Here is a 26,984-nt window from a genome sequence, read left to right as displayed (position 1 = left end):
CCATATCCAAACACGTAGGGCTTCACACACAGGATTGAGATCATTTCTGCACCAAACAAGTCCCGCCCATGGGGTTACTGATGAGTGTGCTCTTAGGTCATAAATAAAAGTCTTGTTACATGTGGATCTTCACTAACAATTTCCATCTGGCAACACTCACGGGTCAGAGGTGAAAGGGAGGCAGCCGTTCACTGAAGGCATTGTTTTCATTGGTTTGGAATTAAAGACTCAAGAAATCGCTCCTTGGCTGCCAGAGGGCTCCTTGGGTGTTTGTGAATCTCTTCCTCTGGCGAAAATGTGAGTGGGAGTTGGTTCCATGGTATGTTGAAGCATTCCAGACATGAACCGACGTATTGTCTCAGAGGAGCTCTGCACGTAGGCCCAGCTGGACAATGCAAAAGAGAAGCTGGCAAGGCAGAGCAAACTCTAGGAATGTAGGTGGTTTGGGGCGATGAGGGTTTGCAGGAAGACATTTAAATCCCCGGCAGTTGTATGGACCTTTATTCGGCATAGGTCCCTTAACATTGCTGTGGTGGTGATTCATGTATTTGTGGCTAGAGCAGAGGGTGCGGGCGGGGGGCTGACTGGCCAGCTGATGGGTGGACAGGCAGCTCTCCAGAGTTCCCCAACTGCCCCTGAATCCTTGTGGCTGATGAGTTCCATAGTTTTCATTCATGGGTTAGGGCTTGGTCTAAAAGAAGGAAGGGTCCTGTTTAGGCCATCTTTAATTTTTTTTAACTTTATTTTTTATTTTTGGGGGGTGGGGGAGGTAATTAGGTACGTATGTATGTATGTCTGTATATGGAGGTACTGGGGATTGAACCCAGGAACTTGTGCATGCTAAGCATGCACTCTACCACTGAGCTATACCTGCCTCCCCCACCCCCTGCAAGGTCACCTTTTTAACACCAGAGCTCTCACCAACTGCCTCTTTCATTGTTTTCCTCTGAAGATGCATCATAACCTTAGTCTTTGGTTTACAGAAGATAATAACCTGACTTCAGTGAGAAAAACATTTGTTACGAGCTATGTATATGCAGGTAACTCAGCCACTGAATCCAGGTTGACTCAAAGGGATTTTACGTTAAAATCTCTTCGTTCTCCTCAACATGTGGCATCATTTCCTGATTCTGCTCCATGCAGAAATTCTGTTGTATTCCTGCAACTCGGTTCCAGTCAAAATCTAAATGAGATTATCTGCCTAGACACTACGCAAATTACTAACACAACTTCTTTCCCTAAGCCCTTGCTAACAGGGGAAAATGGGCCCACCTGCAGCTCTCTACTCTTGCTTTTTCCTAATTGTCTTTCAGGCACTCCCCGTCAGGTCAATCATCTCTCCTTCTGATTCTTCTTTTCAAATTTACCTTCCTGTCCTCATCCTTTAGCATATCCCACCAGCTCTTCCCAAATCCCACTGCTTCCCCATACAACCCAACTCATAGATCTTTCAGTCTGGAGCTTAGAAAATCAAGCCTAAGTCATTCCAAAATTACCATGTCTACAGGCAAGTCAGTGGCCGTATTTTTTAAAAATGATATTTTGGAAAACAGCAGCTACAACAAAACTTATTTCCCATTGCTGGTGAAACCCATGGGTCTGTGACAATAGCTAAGGATAGAGCTGGTAAGAATGGAATCAATGATTTGTTGAGATTTCACTAAGTGCCAGGCACAGATTGAGCACTTTATGTAAAATATCTCATTTAATCTCACAACAATTAAATGTAGTCACAATTATTCTCCTCATTTTCAGATAAGGAAAATACATTTCTTATGCTTCCCCAAACTAGAAAGTCGTAGAGTGATTTAAACCCTGGATTGCAGGAATTTAAAACCAATCAACCAACCAAATCAACCAACAAACAAATCAAAACCAAAAATCTCTCTGCTTATAGTGAATATGGCTGTTTCTGATTCTGAGTTATGTCACCAGAAATATTTGATTTGCTAGTTTGGCAGCAACAATCTACAAGAGGTATACTTAGTGGAATGTAGCAGAATGAAAATGTTTACAGGTACCTTTTCGCTGGCATGAGAGGTTCAGAGCAGGAGATCCCAGAATTACAAGGAGTTGTGTTCACCCAGAGTTGAACACAGCTCCCCTCTGCTTGTCTTTTGATGCATCAAGTTCTGGGGCAAAGAACACCTTCATAGACCCGGGAAAATCCCTTGACCTTTTTGTACACGGATCCCCTATCTCAAATCGGAGGTGACTGCTACTCTCAATCTGACCGGAGCAACGAGACAGGGACTTTGAGGCCAGATGCCTTAGTGAGGTGACCTTCTCAGTTGATACAATGCATGTGAAGGGACACTTCTGCTTCAGTTCTCCAAGGATATCTGTGCCCTTGCAGCCCCCAGTGCCTAGTAAGAGCCCAGTATGGGTTTATCAAATAAATGAATGCCTCGTCCTAGTTTATGCCAAGTCAGGAAAATACTGCAATACAGGCTGGAATAGTTTACATTTGGTGAGCACTTTTTAGAGCAGGTATTAAGTGGGGAGTCTTCAGACACTCTGTGAACCCTGAAATTACATGAAAGATGTTGTATCTACATGTGGGAATTTCCATGAAGCTCTTTAGCATTTATCACATTTTAAAGAAGGTCCTTGAACCAAATTATTTAAGAATCACTGCTTCCTGGTTTACAAAGCAGTTACGCTTCATTATTACTATTATTATTTGATCTGTACAGCAGTGCGATGAGAAAAACATAATGATCCTTAATTTACAGAAGAAAAAAATGTGAAATTGAGAAAGATGACACTGGTGTTAAATTTAAAAGCCTGGTGTTCTGATTCCAGACTTCTGTTTTTTTCCATTTGCAGTGTTTGTGTGTGCATGCGCACGCGCACGGGGAAAAAACAGCAACGACGCAATGTTAAAGTGGATTCCACTTAACTGATTGGAGGTGGGCTTTTTTCCCTCTCAAGATTCAGAGTGGATCCATGCATTCCCGCCCACCTATCAGCTTTAATTCTCAGGGAGCTGGCTCTGGTCAGCACAACTCTTATGTCTCCATAGATTGCCAAACCCAGCAGAGTAGTTTAAGAACCAGGAAAGAAGATACATCACCATTTACTTTTGAGCCTTATCTTCTTTATATATAGAACAGACTTTACAATACCACCTACTCTGACCTGAATACATTTCTCTCTCCTTTAAAAGGCAGCTGAAAGCATAAGTGATTTCTCGATGGCCTTTCCTGGATGCTTTGTTCTGCCTGACATCTGGCACTCATTTCCGCATCGGAAAACCGAGGGCCTTAGGACCAGATAGCTTTGTGGACAGTTTCTAGCTCTAAAGAGCTCTTTCTATAATCTTATTGTGGAAGAAGTGAGTAAGGTGGGGGAAGGGAAGTATAAAAGCACAAAACCAGCCGCTTGGTTAGGGTTCCTGGAATTATAACTTCGCATTATCTCCCTGCACCGGTGTTGGGTTCATCCATTTTTTCCTCGGCGCACCTTGCGCGCCAACATCACGCCTTTCTCCCGCATCTTCAGGAAACCCGTTAGTCACATTAAGGCGCTCCAAACAAAGGTGCTGGAGGAGGGAGCCCAGGGCGAAGAGGCTTCGCGCCTGCGCTTCCCCTCACTCTCCTTCCGTGAGAACCGAGTTTATAAAAAGCTAACTCTCCTTGGAAGCCATTGCCGGAAATTGTTTTTTCCTCTTGATAAAGGGTAAATGGGAACTGCGCTGGCTTGTTCCCCTGGGGCACTGGGCGGTGTCGGCCTGATGACCTGTGTAGGCCTCTCAACTCTCGGAAAACTCTCCGCATCGGTGATTCTACAACTCCCCTGGATTATATCACCTGGGGATTAGTACGTTCTCACTAAGCGAGGATAAATGAAGGCTTGGAAGACAAAGTTGGACTGATGAAAAGTAAGGGGAAGGGGAGTTGAGTAGAGCCCAAGTCCGAGCAAGTGAGCTTGATTTCCTGTGCTTTGGTATTGGAGCTACCCTGGCGCACAACTCCAGGAGGCGCCCATTCTCTTGTATGCTCCGCTAAGGCACCCCTTGGAGCACAGTTTTAATCCGATGTGGTAGGAGTAGTGCCCGCTGGAATTGCGCAAGGCAGCTGTCCTGCTTGTGTTGCCTCAAGTATCTTCATTTCATAACACAAAAGGTCACATCTGCTGGAGGTCAGGGGAGCACTGTCATCATAGTTTCCTTATGAAATCTGGCAAGATCCCATATCAATATGCCTAGTCTGGGACAAAAATGGGGTTGATAAAGAAGGGAGGCTGGTTTGGGGTTAGGGGTGATGAGTAATTTATAAATCCAGACAGCTAACCAAGTTTACCACCAGAGACAGAAAAATTTACAAAAGACTATTTACCCTGCCTTCTTTGACTACATATATGTGTTGTAAGAATCTTAGATGTTGGAATGATTTTAGTCAGTTGTATTAAGCAGGGTGGTTGTAAGTGGTTTCAGCAGTTAGTGGGTTTCTTTGTTTATGCGACCAGTTTACCATATAATAACCACTATTCCCTGGCTGCCGACCATTGGCCAACTGCTTCCCAAACATGACTTCACTGAATCTTCCCAGTGACTCTATCAGGTAGATGTTATTATCTTTATTTTATAAACAAAATTGGATTTCAAAGAGGCTTATAACTTGTCCAAGGTCATACAACTTAAGCAGCAAAGTCAGGGATCATATCAAGTCTATCTGATTCCAAAGTTGTGCCGTTACCAGAACCCCAAACTGCTTCCTATTTAGGCATTATTTTTTTTTAGCAAATATAGCCATAACTGTTCCTTTCCTTGCAGTAGAAGTAGTAACAGTAATCATAGCAACATATGTGGAGCTTATTATGTGCCCAGAACTCTCCTAAACACTTAATAATTTATGACATAACTCATCCCTTGTCAAATCTTACAGTGGAGGGTCAAGCCCCACTTATGGATGAAGAAATGACGACACGGAGAGGTTGAGAAACCGGCCCAGAGCTACCCGGCTAGCTGGTAAGGGGAGGAGCTGGGAACCAAAGCCAGAAGGTTGGGTCCAGAGCCCGTGCAGTACACGGAGAGCTGAGCAGGCTGTCAAAGAGGTAAGTCACTCAGTGACTTATCAGAAAACCTGTTGTACTTTCTGCCTGCTCCAGGCTCGCATCAGACAGTGTTTGTGAAGGGTTGGTGCTCTAGGAGAGACGAATGCAAGTGAGTCGATGAGTGAAACCTCTAAGTCCGTGGTTTCCGTTGCTTGCTTGGCCAGCATACCCAGTTTCAAGCAAGATCATAAATCTAAAGGCAGCCATGCTCTCCTGTCTTTCCTCGGGGGTGCCTGGGGGAGTGCTGGGTGAGGGGCACAGGAGAAGAAGATGGGCTAGCACAGGGATGTTCCTGCATCAAAAGAGCGGGCAATTTAACTTTTTCAGAAAAGTGGGCACTGGGAAGTGAGGCTTTTTTTTTGCACATGAAGTCATAGTTTAACTTAAACCAAAAAAAAAAAAAAAATACTTGAGAGTCTGCAGGGATCAGAGCTGGTTATTGTGTTACAGAAATTTTCCATTTCAGACACAAACTACACATAGCAGTACGTGGGCCAGAAAAGGCAGGCAGAGTCTCCAGGAGGGCCTGAAGAAATAATACACCTCCTCCTTTAATCCTGAGGAGTGTGGCTAGGTTCTCGGGGAGGGCTGTCCAGAAGGTCTGGACCAGATCACACTTAGACGTCTGCGATTAGAAGGATGCTCATGGCAGCGACATCATGGGGCATGACTTCAGGGAGCTCCTGAAAATGCCCTGGGGCAAAACAGTTTCTCGGTGATGCAGTTTCCAATGTCTGAAGATGAGACAAACACTTCAAAGCTTGTTGAGAATAGTAAAAATGGTGTGATAATGGTTTAATAATGCTACTTACAGTATTGTTAAACAATGCTTATTGCCAGCATTGCTAGCATTTAGTGAGGCCTTGTTCCTGAGCCACTGTGTTAAAGCTCTCTAAACATCTCATTTAATCCTTCCAACTCTGTGAGATCACTGGTATTAGTTTTCTGGTTTTATATTTGAGGAAACTGCAGTTTAGAAAAGCTAAGTAACTGACTTGAACAAGCTTATCACCTGAAGTGGTGAACTTGGGTCTCAAATTTAAGTCTAGTCTGGGAGTGATGAACTCATACCTTATCCTGCCTCCCCAAGGACAGGCTGGCCCTGACCCACCTGCTCCAGTCCTGAGCTGAACCTGGCAGGCAGGATAGAGACATCAGTTCATTGACAGTGTGTTCCTTTGACCTCTCATCCTATTATTATTTCTTTTTTTCAGCAGTGCCCCTTTCAGGTTAACATGGAAGCACCTGTTTTTCAGAAATGTTAGGCTGGTTTTCCAGGTAAATAAACTAGTCTTGGCCCCTCAGGTACCAATTCTGAAACAGGTATTACCTAGAGCAGGGGTTCTTATAGTTCAGTATCCCCAACCAGCCTCATCAGTATCACCGGAAACACAAGAAATGTGAACTTTCTGCCCCTGGCCAGATCTGCTGAATCAGAAACTCTGAGGGTGGGGCTCAGTAATCGTGTTTTAACAAACCCACAAGCTGATTTTGATGCGGCTAAAGTTTGAGAAACACTGGCCCTGGGGTAGATAAAGGAGAGAGTTAAATCAAGAATAGAGGTCTATGATTTTTAACAGCTGCTAGTGACTCATTCTTCCGAGTCACTCCCTTCTGGATTTCTGTCCTTTTTAGGATGAAGGATTTGCTCGCATCCCATCGTGTGTGATAAATTTCATCAACAACGTCCATTCCTTTCTGAATCGATGTGCTTGAGGAGACGCTGAGCTTTACCCACCCCCATGTGTAGGCATAGCCTGTCTGTTTTTGGAACCACTTGCTCATTTTCCACTCCAGATAATTAGCTTCAAGTTACTGTTATGCAGAAGAGAAAAATAAGGTTTAACAGAACTGTGGTTCTAGGTTGAATTGAACAATTGCATATTTGGGGTTGGAGTCTCCAAATGTGCTTAGTTTTAAAGGTTCCCAATAGTGTTACCAGCCAAGTGTGCCCTCTCCCCCTCTCTCCTCCCCACCCTGCCTGAGATTCGTAACAGAGGGTGAAGCAACTAAAGCTGAACATGGGGAAAATCACTGCTTCAGGTTTGTAATGTAAGTTCTGACTCAGACTTTGCCTCCCAGGCTCACCGGTCCCACCAGTTTTCTCAATGGGAAAACTAAACTGAACGCACATCGCAGAAACAAGAAAATGTGAAAGGTTTTCTCTCTAGTTCCTTCTCCAGAGAGCAGTATAAAATGGGTCCCCAGTCCAACACAAATCTGCCGTTTAATACCTGTGTAAATATAACTTTTAGTAAAAATGACTCCAAGACTGCTCGTTGGCTACAAAAGCCTTGTTACCTGAGATACTGCTTTTCCTAATTGAAAAATAGTGGGCAATTTTATTGAGCTTTGCCAGAAAATGGAAATGATGGTTGATGTGACCTGTATTAGCATCTGAGGTTGAAGGACATTTTCCTTGTCTCAACCAAAATTCACTGACACTTAGGTCTGGTTTGAAGGGTCTCTGGAGTCCATCTTACACCTCCAAATAAAATCAAATAAGAATTTTTAAAATGTGAGCATGGTTTCTGTTTCTGGAAACTGCTTTTAAATTTCAAAAGAGCTTCCCTCAGCACTTTCTGTTGTTATCTGGTCTTATTTTAATTCACTGCAGACATACTGAAGAATTCAGTCATGAGTGTGGGTTAGCAATGTGCAAATGAAGGCAAGATGTGTTATGATTATTAACCCTGACCTAGTGGAAATGGAGACTGCCTAGCAATGTCTGTCCTGAGATGCTTTTGCTGACGTGTTGTGGCTACAGCCTAAATCCAACAAGGGAGAGTGACAAAACTGGGACTTCCTCTGCCCTTCCCTGGTTGACAGAGACCCCAAGTTCTCTGCCCCCAAAGACCATTGTGTTACAAATTGCATGTTGTTGCTGTATGAGCCAATAATAAATATTTCATCTCAATATAAGATTTTGAATACAAATTTTGGAGAGAGATAAATCCAAGTCCAATATGTGTGCCTTAGGACAAGTAACTTAACGTCTTTGAAAATAAGTTTCCTTAGCTATAAATTAAGGATAAAAATATCCTTGCTATGAAGTATGATTCGGATAACGTCCAATGTTGGCATTTAGTAGCCGTTATTTTTTTGCCGTCTTAAACTCAGTTGGTTCAAACAGTAAATTTACATGCTAAAACAAATAGTCCCTGCCTAAACACACACACACACACACACACACACACACACACACACACACACACACACACACACACACGTGAGACATATAATAGAGAAACAGATATGTAAAATTACTTTTTTACTCCATCATCTTTGAAAAGCAGTGAGTTTCCTCTTTTCTTTCTTTCCTTGAAGTTCACAGTGAGCTCTACAGACTTACTCCTGGCTTCCTGAGTGATGCTTACAGGCTAAATATGGCCCCCAGGCCCCACATTGATAAGACCCAACAGCAAAGTGCAGGCTGCTGTGTCTGTCTCTCTGGCATCGAGTAGATTATAAAACCAAGTACGTGGTTTCATCATGGTTGTTTACTCACCCCTCCTATGGATTCGATCTTATGCAAAATGTCATGTCATGGATTATTCAAGCTATACTCAGCAGAAATGCATTTGGAGAATATTGTTAGAAAAGAATTTCATGACAAGTTGATGTGTCTAATAAACCCTGATTCTGGTATTTAAAATATAGCTTTCAAATTTCAAGAAATAAACTCTTCATGTCATAACACTATTATTTCTATTTTTCTTGTCAATCAACTTATGAAGGCACTTCACAAATTCAGTACTAAAAAAGTGAGGAGTCTGTAGGGAAAGAGAATGGTAGAATTTTAGAATGTATTAGGATTTGAGTACAGGCATTTCTTTGGTTAAAAAAAAATGTATATACATGCAAACACATTAAACTTTAGAAATTCCCACTGACCAGAGGAATGCGGCGAGAACCAGGGCATGAATGAGGGGGGCTGGCGGAGAATGATTAGGTCATCTTCTCCGTCCTGCCACAGGGAGATTATCCCCCATATGGTAGTTTATGTTTCTGTGGTTTGCTGAGGGCTTGGGCTAGTTTTAAATAATTTTCTTCAAGTTTCTCTAAGCCAGTTTAAAATTATTTTGTGAACTAGTCATTCTATCACATGCTTTAGCAAAATCTACCACAATCTAATAAGCATCTGGCTATGTTCTCCGAGCTGCAGCTTTGAGTCTCCTTTTCTTAAATTTCAACTTTCTACCTCACTGCTGCAAAATCTCTTTACCTCCTTGATGTTTAAATGTTTCCCAGGCACTGAGTGTTTCGACCGAGCCAGTCTTGCTACACAATCCACAAAAGATTAAGATTCATGGTCTGTGTCTTCAGACTGAGGTTTCACAAAGTGGATTGGACATAAGGTGGTAATAGATGGGACATGAAAGTTTGAGGGTTATAGCTTACTTTGTTCTTTGCTTCATTTTTAATTCAGTTGCAAGGTCTTTCTTGAGGGTCTATTATGTAAAAGACAGTGGCCCACAACTCTTTGGTCCTGGACCTTACACGAGTTTTCTCCCCCGCTCCACCCCAAGGGCACTACTACTTGTCTTATACACATGCGCGTGCGCGCGCACACACACGCTCACATATACATCTTTGTCTCCATCTGCTTTCTCCTCCTCCTTCTTCTTTTTACATTTGGCTATTTGTTTAATGTTTTACTTTCTGAGATCACAAGGAAGGCTTAGAACAGTTTTTCCTAAATTTCCCAGTTGAAAATAATCACCTTAGGCCTGAAAAACAAGTAAACAAAAAAACAAAGTTTCTTGGGCCCTCTGAGCCAGTTTAAAATTATTTTTTAAATATAAGTTAAAGAGGGCTCATACATTCCCTGGCACCTATGATTCAATAGGACTGAGGAAAAGAGCTGGAAATTTATTTTTAGGAGGCTTCTCCTATGATTCTTTTTAACAGGTAAGTCTGGGAAGCCCTGGGGTAGGAGGTGATCCCCTTGGTCACTTCCAGCTTAGCAGATTGCTCCTCAGACAGTCCTGGTGACTTTTCTCAGGGGTCTCAGTTGACAAATTCCATCAACTCTGTCTCTAACCTCTGGCCCTGAAGCATTCTTACCTCCTGAACTTCCCTAACAGCTGTGTGTATAATTCAGCAGGTACTCACGCACTAACTTCTTCAATGCCTCAAAACTTTATTTAAATCTTTAATTACATTTTACTGTTCCACACTTTTTCATCTTGCCCTCTGAGACTATGGTAGACTCCTTAAGAGGAGGGGCCACATTTTATATATTTCTGTTTACTCTTCATTTGTATTCACACAATGCTTTGGGCTCAAATGAATGAGGTTTTGTTTTTACTTTAATTTTCCCTTTAAATACGAATATCTTGCTGCACTGGTAAAGAGTATATCTTTTCGTTTCATATATCAAGAGGCATACATACGATTTGGGAACCCTAGTTTTAATCTAGCTGCTGCAGCTGTTAGGTACTCATATAACCCCCTAATCCTTTATAAAAACTTAATCGGACAGCTGTCTTGATAATATGCAGTTTCAATAACAGCCTCTGTTGAGGAAAATAATATCCCATTGTAGTAAGTCTCACAGATTGATGATGTTTCCTTGCAAAAAAAAAAAAAAAGTCTAATGGACAGGCTTTCCCTAAGCAGAGATTCAAGCTACAAGCTGAAAAGAAAGTCACCTTTAATTTCTACTGTGAGATGGAAGTGTATTCTTTGGATTTAGCAACTATCGGTATCTTTGTTATATTAATGGTTTAATTACACTGCTTCACCCTCGTGGAACAGCTCTGTTAAGTACTTTCAACAAGGACTCTATTGTTAAAGCAAAACAGCTCTTTCATTTGAGCCATTAACATTGCAGAGGGAGAAATGAAAAATACCCCGGCAGCATATTTTTCAGTTCAGCTGCAACTTTTTCAGCCTAATCACCAAGAAGCCTCTCCAAGGCAGTGCCTGTTTATATAGCAGTTTGATCTGGATCCTTGTAAAATTAACATAGGTTGACAAATTAAATTGAACGCCACCACCCTCCAGGATGTTGTGAATGTAAAGGAGAGACTAAAACAAATATTGGGAATGTTATTGTAATAGAGCAGGGTGAGGTCAGACCCACTGAAACATACAAATCTTGCTTATGAATATAATTTAGTACAAAGAATATCAACCAACAGTTGGTATTAATTGTTTTTAACAAATATGTACCTACATCATCTTTCATACATCACCAAACCAGATGTGTTTGCTTCCCCACAGATTTTTTTTTTAAAGGAGGTTCTGGGGATTGAACCTACGACCTCGTGCGTGCTAAGCATGAACTCTACCACTGAGCTGTACCCACTCCCCCATCACAAAATTTTTTTTACCAGAATTTACCAGAGACATCTACTGAGTTTTGGAGTTAAGCAGTTCAGTGGGTTCCTGCTATCCCAGTTTAAAGTCACCTTCAAGAATTCATAAAATTAGCATCTTACATTGCTTGTAGTTAATTGGATTAGAACATTCCGTCTCTCTGAATTTATCCCTACAATGGAGTTTTTAAAATGAAAGAAACTCACAGGGAATCTGAAACTTATGTCCCAGTAGAATTTAACAGTAAAGACTCCTTAGATTTGTCCAGGTTTATTTAGGAGTACAAATAAGAAGACTCTAAAATTTTAGATGAGAAACTTGTGTTTAAAGTCTGACTTTGAAAGAAATAGAAAATATATATCATGTAAATGTAATCAATCAGACATAAATATCCTTATTTGCAAACTGCTCAATTTAATGAGAGAGGAGGTGACAGTAAAGGTAGGCTGCCCTGGCAGAACCTCAGATCACCACATGAAGCAGACTTTCCTTGTGTTTGCCCACCCTGCCTCCTGTGTCAGGGAATCCCAGTAAGGAGACCCGGGCCCAAAGGGCCAGATGTTTCCTTCTTTAGTTTATGGGCAGCTCAGGCTACCAGCTACATCTGCCTGAGTCTCTGTGTCTTCATTGAGGAATGCAAATGTCCAAAGGGCCCTTAGAATTTATGGTCAGTGCCTCTGACGGAGGGTAGAGTCCAGGTGTGGCTGGTGGGACCATAGCTGGTGTACGTGGTGACAATGCCAGCGTCAGCATCTTGAACAGACCATCTGTCCTGGGGTGCCATCTTGGCCCTGCTTTGCCTCCTCTGTTTCCTTCCTACACTTCTCTCCACGCTTCCTAGCCATTGGGTGAACTATCTGACACATTCCCAATAAGTTCCTTTTCTGCTTAAGGCTTCAGAATTAGTGTTTGTTTGTGGAACTGAGAACCCTGACTATAAGACTGAGGTTTAATTCCAGAAATTTGGGACCAGAAACTCGAGTGTATCCACATGTCCTCAGGTGATCAGGACCTGGGAGGCTGTGACTCTCACAAGAAACTGAGATTAGTGTGACTAATTTTATTTAGATAAACTTTTCCTCACTCCAAATAAGATTTGAGATTACAAAGAAAGATGCAATCTAAAAAGATTAAAATAAATAGTAGAAAGAAATAGGAGGAAGTAAAAATAAAGATCTTGGCACACGAATCAGATTGCTAAATGTATTACTTTATAAGGAGATATGGAACTCGTGGGCAAATGAGAACACTCAGTTCAACCGGTCCTCACATTCCCTTCCCTGCAGGAGAGGCTTCCTGGGAAGCCAAAGCAGTCAGAAGTTTCTGTGGGGAGGATGATGGATATGGACTCTAAGCAACGAAAACTCAGCTATCTTTAGGAGTGTCACCAAATAACGGTCCCCAGGCTCCTCTGCCCTGGCATTGCTGCGGGTGATGAGTTCTTGCTTTTGGCTCTGCAGTGTTCTTTAAGTCTTTTCTTTTAAAATGTAAATATATTTGGAAAAGATAATACATTAAGTCATTTACTTTAGCAAGATATTTCCCAAACTTCACTCATTCATGTGGTGTCTTCACAACCCTGCCATGTTCACATACTATCTTTTTTTAACTGTGTTTCTATTTTTATTCTATTACATATCTGTACTATATTTCCTTTTTTACACCTAAGTGCCTACATACCATTGTTCTAAATAACATACATGAATGTGAAAGTGTGCTATGCTACATCTCTTTAATACTCATGGAAATAAACTTGTAGTATTAAAATGATTGTCCATCATCATCTTGCCTGATGCAGAAAGTTTACCAGGTTAACTAGGATTTTCCCCTTGTACATAGATGTTAACATTTTGGAGTCCTTATCTACCAGAAAATGTCCAGATTTTGCTTTAATCCTTGCTTTAGAGTTTGGCTAGGTATAGAATTCTAGATTGAAATCATGTCTCCTCAGACCTTTGAAGGTGTTTCCCCAATGCCTTCTAATATCATACAGTCATGTTGGTGAGAAGTCAGAAGCCAATTTAACTTACATTCCTTGTAGGTTACTTTTTTCCTCTCTGAAAGTTATGTTCTCTTAACCTTCAGCATTCTGAACTACCATAAGACCGCCTCATTGTTTGCTTTTCTTTTTAATTCATTTAGCTGGACACGAGCCCTTTTAATCTAAGCACTATGACTTCTGAGTGCTAAGATTCTTTTTAATAATTTCTTCCCTTCAATTTTCTGTGTTGTTTCTGAGGCACCTGTCGGTTAGATATAGGATTTCCTGGACTGGGGCTCAGTGTTTGGAGCCTCCCTCCATCAGCGTTTGGTCAGCAAAATAAAAGCCTGTCTGTGTGTTTCCAGAAGGATGTTTTAATACAAGGAATAAGTATTGGAAGGGCCAGAAGAGTGGAAGTTTTTGGACTGTCACTGACTAGCTCAGTCTGCCATGCCAACGTGTGTGATTTTCTAGATGCTCACCCTGGAGCTGCTTCAAATCTCATGGGGACCTTCTGCCCCTGTGTCTGCCTTGCGCATACTCTAAATTCACCATATACTGGCCATGTGGCCGGGGGCTAATTTCTTGATATCTTAGTGCTTTAATATCTCCAACTATCAAAAGGGAATAATATCCCTAGCTACTTCATAGGTTTGCTGGGAAAACTTATTGAAATAATGCACATAATGGATATAAATCAGTGGCTGGCACATATTCAAGTGCTTTTAGTATATGTTTGCTATTCTATTTATTTTAGAATTTATATAGTATATATTTTATATAAATATAATTTTTATTTTTGTGTTTAATTATCTTTTTATTACATCTCCACTCATGTCATTTTGCTCTACATTTTGAAAAGCTTCTTTAACATTTTCTAGTATGTCTACTGATTTTTTAATAACAATAATACTTTTAATCATTAAGGGAACTTCTTTTTCCTTATTTTTGTTTTTGTTTTTTAAGGAAACTTTCTTATTCAGTCCATTCTATTTTATAATGTCTTCTTTACTGTTATAAGTTTATTCTTTTTTTAAAAAAATAGTTTTATTTCAATAAGGTATTGGGAAGATAAGAGGCAAAGTCACGGGTCTATTTTGCCATTTTGTGCAGAAGCCAACAGTATCAAATCAAGAGACTTAGTCACTAACCACAATTCTGTCCTTCTTGTATGTCAGGTATAGAGTTAAGAGCTTTTCTTTCATAGTCTCATCTAATTCACCTCATCTTAACACGTAGAGACATGAGTACTAACATTATCCCCAGTTTTAAAGATGATAACCAAGGCTTACAGAGGTCAAATGACTTACCGAAGGTCACGTATCTGTATCCAATAGGGCTAAAAGGTAAACACACATCCTGTCGGAGTTCAGGCTCTAAACTGCTGCTGCTGGATAGATGTCATCTTTAAGTGGCTGCACAGTATCCTCGTTTGTGTGTGTGTGTGTGTGTGTGTGTGTGTGTATCCAACCCTCTGATAAACACTTTGCTGTTTTTATAATTTGCTGCTATAAACAAATCTTACACAAATATCTGTGCACTATGGAAAAATTTTAATGCACTCCTCTATTATTGTCTAAAAATAAGCCTGAGAAGTGGATTTGCTTAGTCAAAAGCTACCCACACTAAAAATGTTTAGATGAAACATTAGGTTAAAAAGTTTAACAAGCTGCACTTAAGAAAGAGGTTGCAGCAATTCACACTTCCACCATCCCAGTGTGTGAATGTCCCTATTCCCCATGCTCTCTGACACCTGGTGAGACCAAATTTTTGCCAACCTTATAAAAATGAAATGTTATCTCACTGTTTGAATTTATGGTTATTTCATTTTTAGTGTGGCTAAAAGGCTCTTCTAATCATTATGGGTCATTTATTTGCCTTTCTTTCTTTGTGAATTGCCAGTTCATTTTCTGCCCAACTTTCTACTGGGGTATTGCCTCTAGCTGGTACAGATTTGTAAACACTCTTTAAAGATTGTCACATTTTTGTCTGTTATTTATGTTGCAAATATACTTTCCCAGGTGACTGGTCCTTTTTTACCTTTGCAGATAATATTTGTAAAAGCAGTTTTAAGTATTTATGTAGTCAAACCTATTTTAATTCACTTTTACTTATATTCTTTGTTTCTGTGGATGAAAGACTGAAACCAACATGAAAGCTGGTCCATTAGATGTTTGATTTATGACTTGAGTTTCTAAAAGAATCTGACCACTCAGCAATCTCTTGGCCCAGCTTCAGGAAGCAGACAAATTGTCTAAGATGGTAAAAGTTTTCACTTACACACTAAATATTTATCTAAGCTAACTTAAGAAGGATTTCCAACCAGGCTAGGGTGAAAGCTACTAAGCTTGCCCTTCCGGTTTGTACCCTGCTTAAAATGTGTGATATTAAAGTCGGAGTTGGACTTGGATGTTCCCAGAGGCCATTGCGCTGGGTGCTGGGTGCTGGGTGGCTCATCCCCATTCTTTAATGCTGAGCTTCCTACACGGTGCCAGTGCCGACATCAGAAGACCTCACTGCTGTTTCTACAGGGTTTGGCCCTTTGTTCTTCGTTTTTATTTAAAGTTGATCCCCGGATAAATGAAATTCAAATTATAACTGAGCAGAGGTCAGATTTATAACATGACTGTTCACCAGGCAAAAGACCCCAGGGTTTGAGAGGGCACGTGGGGTCTGGATTACACAGAATGTTTCTAAAGTAAGTCTCCAGGTTCAAGGGCTGTGAATTAGGTACAGGCTCTGATTCAAGGTAGAGTTCTGGTTCTTACCTCTTAATTAGAAGGCTCTCTCTGGAACCTCTTACCTTCCCTCTCCAGGAAGAAAAACTTCCTCAGCCTGCCTGTCACAAGTGTCTCCACTCTTATACTTTCTCCTCTGTAGGATATTCAGACAAATTCCTGAAAGGAAGCAGCTTTCTCTTCAAAGTCAGAATTCTTAAAAAGGAACGATGCAAATTCTAGTTTCCTTTTCTTTGAAACACCTCTTGGACCTCAACTCCTCTGAAGGTCTTCCTGAGCAAACCATCTAAACATTCTCTGTGTTGTGTTCAGTCATCACTGTCCGCACAGCCTCACATCGTGCTGCCCCGGCTCCTCCCCTAGCTCATCTGCTCTACAAGATGTCGGTCTTCCTCTGGGCAAATCTGTGAGCTGCTCATCTTTGTATCTAAAGCACCTAGCACAGGGTCATGTGTACATTAGATGCTCCAAAAGTGTCTTTTTATTGGATCTATGTTAGAACATTGGAAAACATCTGATTCCAACATGCTGTTATGGCCTTGGCTTGGAGCAAGTGGGAAGTCACAGCGTCTGAAATAAATGCATGTGAAAGTAGTAGCATCCCAGTTGGAGGTATATCAGATAGTGGTTTAAAGAGGAAAAATGGTGACCCGCAGATAATCCTCTTAGGAGAACAGCCAGAGATTAAGACACAGTCAGAGTGCATGTCTGTAGAACAGAAGAAAAAAAAAATACGCCTGGAGATTGGGTTAAGCACCTGTGTAACCAAATAATGCTCAGGCCACTGTATCCATCGATCAGTTTACTCAAATTTCATTGGTTAATCTTACTTATAAGATCATGTAAAATAAGATGGTAATGGGATATAAAATTTAGCATGCCAAGACTTACTTGAAGACATTTGAAGTTCAGTATAATTAACCAACCCTGAGATTCATTTAGACATCTCAGAAGAATTTTTTTCATGCCAAAGGTTCTTGTAGTTTGCCTTTTCTAAAAATGAGCAAAATGTGTTGCAGTAATTTTAGAGAAAGAAGTATGCTATCAATAGAAGTCTTTAAGGCCCATGATTTGGACAGACGTTGGCTAATTAGTTCCAGAAATTAAGCAAGTATCTAGATTTTGTGTAACCCACACCCATAAACAGTCCAGACAGAAGATTTTTCTTTTCACAAAATTGATCCAATGCTTTTCTCATATTAAAATTCTTTCCATGCATTGTACACACACAGACACACATATGACTTGTAAATTATTTTTGTTCCACTGAAATTACAGTAAAACACTTGTGCCCCCAAATGCCTGAAGATTTATGCATGAAAGACTCCTCTGTTCAAAATGCTGCCTCCTCCCTCTTGGCTGGTGGGCAGTGAAAAACAGGATTATCAGGAACAGTCCTACATCTCCTGGAAGGGCCTCTGCTGGCTGTGCCCCACCTTACCTGCACTGTCTAGCAGAGTCCCGGGCACAGATGGGACCCCCAGAGACTAGAGGCACATGTATATGTGACCAGATGACTTTCTGAAATTAGGAAAACAGAGATCCACACTGCCTCATGCTCTGAAACACTTTTCTTCCCGCTGGAAAACTGGCAGGGCTGGAGAATTCAGTCCAATATTAGGAATTCAGTTCAAGTCAAGAAGCAATGGTGTGCTCACTGGCCCTGTAGAAAAAGCTGTGAAGGTGCCAACTGGTGCTTGGTCACTGGTCACTAGCATTAGAGAATATATGAAACTGTCCCATATTTCAGGACCTTGACTGTTTTTTGTTTTTGTTTTTGTTTTTTTTGTTTTTTGTTTTTTGTTTTCAATTTGATGGGAATCCATTGTGGTCTGCATCTGAGCTAAGTTTGGCATTGATAATGATTGTTGGAATCATGGGCCATGTTGGTTCTCTGGCCACATGAAGAGATAGTTCATGGATGAGTCATAAGCCTACCCTCTTCCTATCCTGCCTTGGCTGAATGGATGCAGTGGGCAACCCAAGGGTGACTTTTGGTGGCTTTTTGGTTTGTTTTGTGGCTTCTAAAAAGTAAGTGTAGCCAATATGTAGCCGGTATGTAAGCATTGTTTATTATTACCCATCCCTCTCGCCAAGAGGCTACCTAAGAAGTCAATTAGATATTAGGAATAGAGTCAAAAATGAGAAATGTGAAAACTCAGTAAGATTTTTGTTGAATCTAATAGAAAGTCACTTGAGTATGCTGCCAGGAAACCTGTTCATTTTGATCAAATTCAAGGCATTGCCTCATCACCTGGAAAACTGCTAGCTATCTTTTGATGATAATAATTGATACTGTCTTTTCCTCTCCCATCTTTAAACAGGGACAAAGATGGGCAGCAAGGTGATGTAGTCTCTAACTGTCACTGAGACTACAGAACATTCACGCTCAATTCCTCTGAGTGCTTTTCTTGTTGGACCAGAGGTTCTTTGTCGTTACTTATGAGAGCAGATCTTCCGGGCCTTAGAGCTCCGGGCATGGACCGCGGCGAGGACGTGAACCAGTGTAGGCCAGGATGCTACACGCTGTCTTTATTAGAAGTTCCAGCTGTACCTTGGTGCAATTAGCAGTTTCCTTTGTACAGTACTGCCCTGGGCGGCTTTCTCTCATACAATGTCATAGTGAGCAAGCATTTCTCGTTCCTTTTTATGGGAAAAATAGAGCAGAGAAGGGTAAAATAACCTGAGGTTAAAAATAAAAAATACCCGTGCTTGGAATGGAATGTCATAATTCTGTCAGTCATTTTGATGACCATTCATTTCTACAGAATATGAGAGGGAAGTCAGTCTCTCGCCAAAGAAAAGTGCCCTTTCAGTTCGGGCCTCGGGGAAGATCTTTGATGCATTCTTCTTCCTCGTCATGCCTCCCCTTCATTACAAATAGCCTTTCACGAAGCTTACAAGAAGGGACGTGAGCAGAGGCACCCAGCTGGCAACAACCTGGGTGAGTAACCCTGGGCAGGGCGGCTGAGCTGGCTCAGGGAGGGGCAGGAGGACAGAGAAGCTCTCAGCATCCAAAGCAAACTTACAGCTCTTCCGCAGCCCTTGACCATTGTTTGTGAACCTCAGAGAAGGTGTAGGTCTGTCCCTGATCCTTCCGCCTTTTGCTTATAATGTCAGCCCCTTCCCCCAAGCATGCACAGTTCCATCTAACTCACCGTCATGTTTCTGTAACCTTGGGCAAGTCACATCACCCTTAAGGACCTCTGATTATTTACAGTGGGAGGATAACAGTCATGACTGCCTGCTCGCCCGAGCTCACATTAGAGACACATGGGTGAGGAAAAGCTGAGTCTCAGTGCCAGGGGTGCAGCTGGACAGAGTACTCTGATGTGGTTCCCGGCATTTTCCTAGCTGAGTGGGCTCCTTCCCTAACGAAGGTCAATGCTCAGCCTCTCCAGTTTGTAACAACCTCAAAGTTACATCCCTGAGATCTCTTTGGCAGTTCTTCATCCCCTCCCTGGTTCATTTACCTGAGAGACAGAGATAATGGTTTCAGAGACAGAAATCATTTGTGTGTTTACCTTTGAAAACAACTTTATGATCTTAACTTTTTCAGCTTTTCATAGAAAACATTAAAACTAGAGGAGACCTCCAAAATGTAAAACCATTTTTGAAAGAGAAATTGAAGCCACGAGAGCTGAAGGGACTTGCTCAGTGTCCTATGAATAGGATGTAACAGCAGCAGAACGGAAGACAACCACAACCTCTAATCCATGGTGCTGTTCTGCTACCGGATGGCAGGAGGGCAGTAACTCCCTCCCGTTGCCCCCTTCCCTTCACACCACAGGTCATACGTCTAGTCTGCTCTTAGTCATCCCTTGACATTCCAAAGTCTTTTTTTTTTTTAATAAATTATCTTTTCTACTGAATGTACAGTCAACTACTAATTTATTATCACCAATGAATATTTATTGAGAACTTATAATCTCCAGAATACAGTACATATAATTAAAAGTGTATATGTATACATGTACACACCCAAACAGGGGACTCTAAGGAGGCTGTGGTTTGGCTCACTTGATGAATTTAAAATCGCCAAGATTATTTAATCCTGTTTCAAAAAGATTGTCTAACATGTTTCCAGGAAAGAGTGGGTGGCTGTTACAGAAGTGTGGATGGCCGATTGATAAATGTTTAAAGTTCTTCACTGGAGGGATGCAGATGGTACAGAATTGAAACTGAGTCACCACCAAGAAGTTTAAAAATTGGCACCAATACACAGAGCAGGACAATGATGGAGTCAGGGCTGGAATGCCTGTGTTGGACTATGTTTTACATTCTATTTTGGATTGCAAGTTACCAACACAACTACCTTCTGTAATAATATCTCTTCTCAGGGGGCACTGCCATTTTGCACAGAGGAACAAAAAGAGAGAACTTTTGGTAGACAACAGCCAGGTTTGGGGAAGTCTAGCCATTGGTTCTCACCTGTAATTGGGATTCCTGGGAAGTGGAGCTAGGTTTTGTGCAGTATGTGTGTTTGAACTTGAGGGTGCATCTCTGTAGAATTGAGGTGCGGGTTTTCCTTTGGTCACAGAGAAGCATGCTGTCTGCTCATTCAGTGCAACATGTCTGGTCAGTCTCTGGGTTTTGTCTTCTCTTGCAACCTGCTCACATACCAACTACAAGCTTTCAGCTGCTTACCTTGTGAAATCTAATGGGATCACCACAAAGCAGGCCCCGTGGATGACATCCATCATCACCCAGAAATACACAAGTGCTCCAGCTAAATGTACCACATACGGCTTATCTTACGAAATGAGTCCTTGAAAACATCAGCCCAGTGATGACAAAAAGAATTCTGCCTAGTTAGAGTGCTCTACAAGAAGTGTTTTTGATATTGTTTTGGCTTAGGAAAAAATAAACTGGACTTTGGGGAGTTACCTAAGTGCACAGTGAAACTGCATATTCAAACTTTTTGAATCCTGTCCTCCAAATACAGAGGTCTTATGTGAAAACAATCTCATTTTCATTTTGCTTTCTGGGAAACCCTCCAAAGCAAGGTGAATTGCCAACTTTTTGTGACCTTTAGTTCCTCAGCTGCTCCCAAGAGAAACTTGACCTTGGAACTGTAGAAAAGAGGGAAACGATTTTCAATCTGGTGTGGGACAGGGACAGAAATTTCATTCTCTCTGTTTTCTCATTGCCCAAAGCTTATGGGTTCTCCTGCACCAAGATCCTTAGAGCATCTGAGGTCACAGAAATGAGGGCAAAAGGTGCAATAAAGATGCATATTGACCCGAAAGCAAGGATGCAGATGAGAAGACTGTTGCATGGGAAGGAGACTTAGGTGGCCAGCCAGGAGCAGTTCCCAGTGAAGCATTAGGAATAAAAAATGTCTTCACCCAGATTCAGATTCCACAGAGCATTTTAGTACCAAAATGGAATTCATAGGGTGCAAGAATTCCTCCTGTAACTTCAGTTGGCTTCTATAGGTATTGGCACTGTATGATGAATTTTCAATCTGTAGGAGGACTTCGTTAGGTTTCCTAACATTTGGCGACTGCTTGACCCATTGCAACATCCATCTGGTAATAGAATCAGCCAAGAGAGGAGTTGTGTACATCAGGAGACCCCGCGGGGGCTGTGTAAGCCCTGCTCAAGGATACTGTCCCTTACATGCAACAGATTAGAGAACAGTGGATTTGTTAGGCAGTTTAGGTAGAAATGAGCACTGGGCAGGGGGAGAGGAAGGGGAAAGGAACAACCCAGAACACAAGGAACCTGAGCTGTCAATCAACCAGAGCACAGGGAACCTGGGTTGTCAATCAATCAATCAATCATGAAACCAGGGTATAAAAACAGGAAAAACAGAGGAATGGCGCCATTTCCCCCTTTGGCCTGGCCCGCTCCCAGTTCTCGGGAGTGGACTCTCTGTCACTAGTTTTTCCTTCACTAATAAAAATCTTGCTTATCTCACGCTTTTCGTCTCTCATCAAAAAAATTTTTCTTTTTCGAGTGACTAAGAACTGAGGTAATTCCTATTTCCCTTTTCCCAGTAACAGTTTCTTACCACTGGTTTCTTGGAGATTTTTACTTTGCTCATGGGCACATGAGTTTGAAAGGCTTTTTACCTTTAAGGCAGATTTTATTAAGTAACAATTAGTGCCTTCACTTCCATTCCTTAATGAACATCTAATTAGAATAGCAACATTACCGCACGGACCTGATAGAAATCCCAGCCCAAAGCAGTCAATATCTGAGTGGGTCTCTGTGGCCCGAGATCAGGCTGTGTAGTCATTCGGCATTTTTAATTTCTGAAAATAGCTTGTGTGTCCCATCCCTACCATTTGTAAGCCTTAGGAATCCAGGGAACTGTTGGTGTATTAGGAAAAAAAAACCGCAAAGACTCTGGAGTCCAAAGCCCTGTGGGGCTTGCTGGCTGAGTGATACTGAGAAGGGTGCTCACCGTGAAAGAGGGTCAGGTTCCTTATCTCAAAAGATACCATCGGAAAATGACACTCCTCCTACAAGGCTCTTAATGTAGATTAAATAAAACCAGACTGGAAAGTTTTAACATACTTAGCTTTCTCAAAGACAGAAAGTTTGACTATAGAAATAAACTTCCAAAAAAAAATCCTGGTATAATAAATGAAAAATTTGTTTCTATATTACATTCAAATCAAACAAACAAACTAGACAATGTTTGTGAATCAGAAGAAAACAATTTTCTCTCACAGTTTCAGAATGGGATAAATATGCTAACCTGTGGCAATTGTGTGTGTGTGTGTATGTATGTGTGTGTGTGTGTGTGTGTGTGTGTGTGTATGTTTGTAGTTACTTTAAATAATTTACAAAGGATTCCTTAGTCTTTTACAATTAAAATACAAATAGTGTAGATACTGCTGGGCAAGTATTTTTCCTAGAACTGAGGAGCAGAGAACATGGGCTTTGGAGTCAGACAGACTCCACCTCAAATTTCACCCCATCTCACTAGCTCTGTGGCCTGAGAAAGTAGCAGTATACATTTGTTTTAGGTATTAAGTGAAAAAAAAATGCAGATAAAAAGGCAATAGTTTAATTCCTGGTCCTAAGAAGCACTGGATAGAGGTGAAATGTTGTTTTTCATCCTTATATTTCAGCTTCTACTTTTCTCTTTATCCTAATGTTTTAGTGAACAAAAATGATGGCATGTGAGCAGAGTTCATGCGAGGCCAGCTGTATTAGGAAAGGGTAGTCAGTGCACGCGGTGACGCAACCCCTGTCTGTAATGCCTTTGCTATCACACTCTGAGGTATGTATGGGGCGGGTCAGTGACAAGAAGAAACTCTTTGTTCAAAGATGTTTAGCCAAACGCATTTCGTGGTGGCATGTCTTTATCTTGATCTTGTAAATGTTCAGGATGGTGGCTGCTTTGGAATGCCTGCCAGACAGCTAATGGAATTTTTAGGATGTATCTAAAAAATAGTGATAGCCTCTTTCTGTCCATATCCCTTGGATTTAGATGAGTGGATATTAGCTGAAGTGAGATAAGCTAGTAATTAAATTCTTGAGTTCCCAGAGAAAGATTAAGATGGTGTCATTTATTCCCTTGGAAGTACCTAGATGTTGTGCTTGAGTGGGACTCATGAATTTGAGCCTCTGGAATAGAAAGGGGCAGAGATCTAGCCTGAGAATTGCCTGGGTTTCCTTAGGAAATATTCAGGACTGGGAAGACTCCAGTGACTGCCACCCCTAGGATTGGGAACACTTTGTTCCTCACCCGTTCCTTCCCTTACCTCCCCTCAAAGAATGTCCAGTCTAGTCAACATTGGCCTTTTGGTTATATGGAACCCAACTGGCCTAGGGCATGGCACATCCAAGGGCCAGTGAAGAACCTCTGATTTGTTAGTCAGCTTTGCTTTTCTCAGTGACCCCCCGACTCCCAAGTTAAGCTCCTGTATGTGCCTCATTCCATGACCACTGGGGAAAAGCCGCGGGTGGGAGATAAGGCAGAGGTGGATAGAATCCTGGCTCAGCCTCTGACTGAATGAACTTGGGCAAATTAATTAACTTGAGTTCTAACTTCCTGGCATGTAAAAGGAATAATAATGTCTGTCAAGTCTAGTCAACCTCAAGACTCATCATCCCCCACCTAATATCCAAAAGGCATGAAATGGGAAGAGAAGCTGGGTACACTTTTGGGGACCACCAGATGCCACAGGGAAAGGATAGGTAAGTCCTGAATGAACGCCCCGAGGCCAGCCTGCAGTGCTGTGGGTAAATCTGGCCGACGCATTTGAATGCTCTGACACCTTTCCCCCTCCTCAAAACCACCTCCATCACTTGCATTATCTCCAAAGATTCTCTGGAAATTGGCCAGATGCACACTTCACATTTTACAGAGCTTAATTCCGCCATAGAAACCTATCATTTCTCATAATTCTTCACCACATTCCTGGGAGCTAGCCCCAGATTCATCCAAAATCACCCATGGGGTATGTTCCTGGGCCGCACTCTCAATGGCCTCAACTCCTGTATCTTGTTAACTGACGGAGCCACTTAAAATAAAACAAAACAAAACAAAACTTCTGGCCACAAACCTCACCAGAGGGGTGTCACTTCAGTTCCATAGATGATTGACAAAAATAGTGTGGAACATTACCGTGTCTAACACATGGCCCAGCCCCATCCTGAAAGGGAGTTCAGAAAAATAGGGCCTTCCTAACAACAGGTTTTTCAATAATTGTAAGAACCAGGAATCATTGCAAAGACCTGACAAGCCTATGTGGTGACAATATGACAATGTTTCTAGAGGAGTTATATTCAGACCTAAAGGAGAATGGGTCATGTTCACTAAAAATAAAATTTCCAAGTGCATAGAGGGGGAAATTCCACGTTTTCTGATAACTGTGTAATAACCTCATTCCCCCTCAGTGATCACTTGATACCTTGTTCTAGAGTTAGTCTGTTCCTTCCCTATAGATCTCCAGCAGTTGGGGCAGCTTCTCCAAAGCCACAATCTCTTATGCCTGAGGTGGTACCAGGTGCCCAGTGTGTGTAAGTCTTGTTCACATTTGTTTATTATCAAGCTGGGAAGAACCTCGGCTCCTCTGGGCAGGATAAAAATGCACTCTGGTCTGGAGAGAACGTGGGCTATACCTTCACAGAAGGGTATCTTTTGCATTGTCTTGTATCTATTCTTTGAAGAGACTCAGTCAGGCAAGGGCTTTAGTGGTCGTCCATCAAAGGTAGGAAACAGACTTGCATCAGTAAATGATTGACCGGCTGCCTGGGGTGATAAGCTTAGGTAAATAGGCTTGATTCTGCTCCAGCAATTTCAAGACTTTTAACTCCCTAAGTTCTAAAGAAAAATGCATGTGGCTCCCTGGGACATCCTGTCATTTGAGGTTGACAGCTTTCTGCATGGAGAGTGTGTTCCTCAGAATTAGATGCATACTGTCCTTGCTGGTATATCTTGAAAGTGAAAAGAATTCATGCAAGCAAAATTCAGGAACAAAGCCAAGTTTACAGAGCCATGAAGAATTTCAATAAATCATAAATACGATTTTTTTATAATAAAAGATTAAAAAAACCTCTTGAAATACGTAGACGAACAACAATTTTCAAAGGAAAGAGGAGATGGAAACGAAATACAGCAGGCTTTCCAGAACACTGGAGAACGAATGATTGGATTTGCCCAACACATGCCCACATCCACCACACCTCCTTCAGCAGACCATCATCTGGCTAAAGGTGATGGGCTGAGTGCTTGTTTTGTGAGTTTGAGAGGAGGGTCCATGACCAGACCCATCACCTACCTTGAACGTTATTTTTCAATCTGGACTCTTCTCTCAGCTTTCTTCTGGATTCAATAGGGTTGGCTCACGACTGTTCCAATCCTTGCTGAAGATTTTTGGGCTGTTCGGAAGAAGCATCAGCACAGGCTTCTACCTTTTCCCCAAGCATGAAATCGACACGTTCCTTTCCGTGTCCTTTCTCGGTCTCCCTGGCCCCTGCAGACAGTGGTCACAGGCAGCAGTTTGCTTGCAGCCAGGTATGTTGACAGATGTGAAGGCGGGAGCCCAGGCTGGTCTCGGCTGCCTGATCTGGCCAATCATTACACACCAGGTCGGGCTCTTAGTCCTGCTCAAATGCAAGCAGAGAGCTAAGTGACAAAATCAGATAGCAGTAACTACCACAGGGAGCAAAAAGCGGGGTCTGCTAGCTATTGACTATCCAGAAAAGCAATTACCTTGCAAACAAATCTGTGAAATAGATAAGACAATTACATCTCGGAGGAAATCCCTTTTATTTAATTTCTTTTTATTTCAGTGACCTCAGAAGGGAATTTGGAGGTGACTTTATCAAATCTCATGGAATTTAATAGTGGAAGGTCTCCTACTGAATTCCTGTCTGGTGAGAATCATTTGGAAGTTCCTGGAACAAATATGGCTGCCGTTTACTGAGTATGTACTATCTGTTGAGCATTTTATATATATTACCACAAATCCTCATAATAGTAACCTTGAGATTTTATTCTTTTTTATGGATGAGGGGATAGAGGCTCAAAGGTGTAATGCTCAGGCAATGAGAGGGCACTGAAGCCAGGATTTGAACTCAGACATGCTCTAAAACCAGTACCAGTGTCAGTGCTCCTTTCAGGATACACACTCTAAGTAGGCTGAAAAAGAGCCTCCAGAGATCCCCATGTCCTAATCCTCAGAGCCTGTGAATATGCCACCTTACATGGTAAATGGAACTTAGCAGATATGATCAAGTCAATGATTCTGAGATGAGAAATTATCCTGGATTATCCAGATGGGACCAATGTATCACGAGGGTCCTCACAAGAGGTTAGAATCAAAGATGTGAAAATAGAACCAGAGACAGAGGGAGGTTGAAGATGCTACACTGATGGCTTTGAGGATGAAGGAAGTTGGTTCTAGAAGCTTCAAAGG

The 26,984-nt window shown here is 41.7% G+C and overlaps 1 protein-coding gene and 1 long non-coding RNA gene across 20 annotated transcripts in view; one reads left to right on the top strand and one right to left on the bottom strand.

The window, feature by feature from the left end:
• Positions 1 to 26,065, bottom strand: part of PHLDB2 (pleckstrin homology like domain family B member 2) — a 207,479-nt gene extending 181,414 nt beyond the window's left edge. For 7 of the 19 annotated variants that reach the window (XM_074363198.1, XM_074363200.1, XM_074363201.1 and 4 more), the window contains exon 1: positions 25,845 to 26,055. The gene's annotated coding sequence lies outside the window, so the exon portion shown is untranslated. Of the gene's footprint in view, positions 1 to 25,844 lie in introns of all 19 variants that reach the window. The other 12 variants (XM_074363185.1, XM_074363190.1, XM_074363196.1 and 9 more) reach the window with 3 other exon arrangements.
• On the top strand, positions 701 to 24,964 carry LOC141577630 (uncharacterized). Its single transcript, XR_012506862.1, has 3 exons — positions 701 to 5,058; positions 18,870 to 19,045; positions 19,661 to 24,964. It is a non-coding gene; the product is annotated as an uncharacterized LOC141577630 (long non-coding RNA).
• Positions 26,066 to 26,984: the final 919 nt, after the last annotated feature.

This window comes from Camelus bactrianus, chromosome 1 (genome assembly GCF_048773025.1).
Source record: "Camelus bactrianus isolate YW-2024 breed Bactrian camel chromosome 1, ASM4877302v1, whole genome shotgun sequence".
NCBI classification, from domain to species: Eukaryota; Metazoa; Chordata; class Mammalia; order Artiodactyla; family Camelidae; genus Camelus; species Camelus bactrianus.
This window is presented reverse-complemented; position numbering and strand designations above follow the sequence as displayed.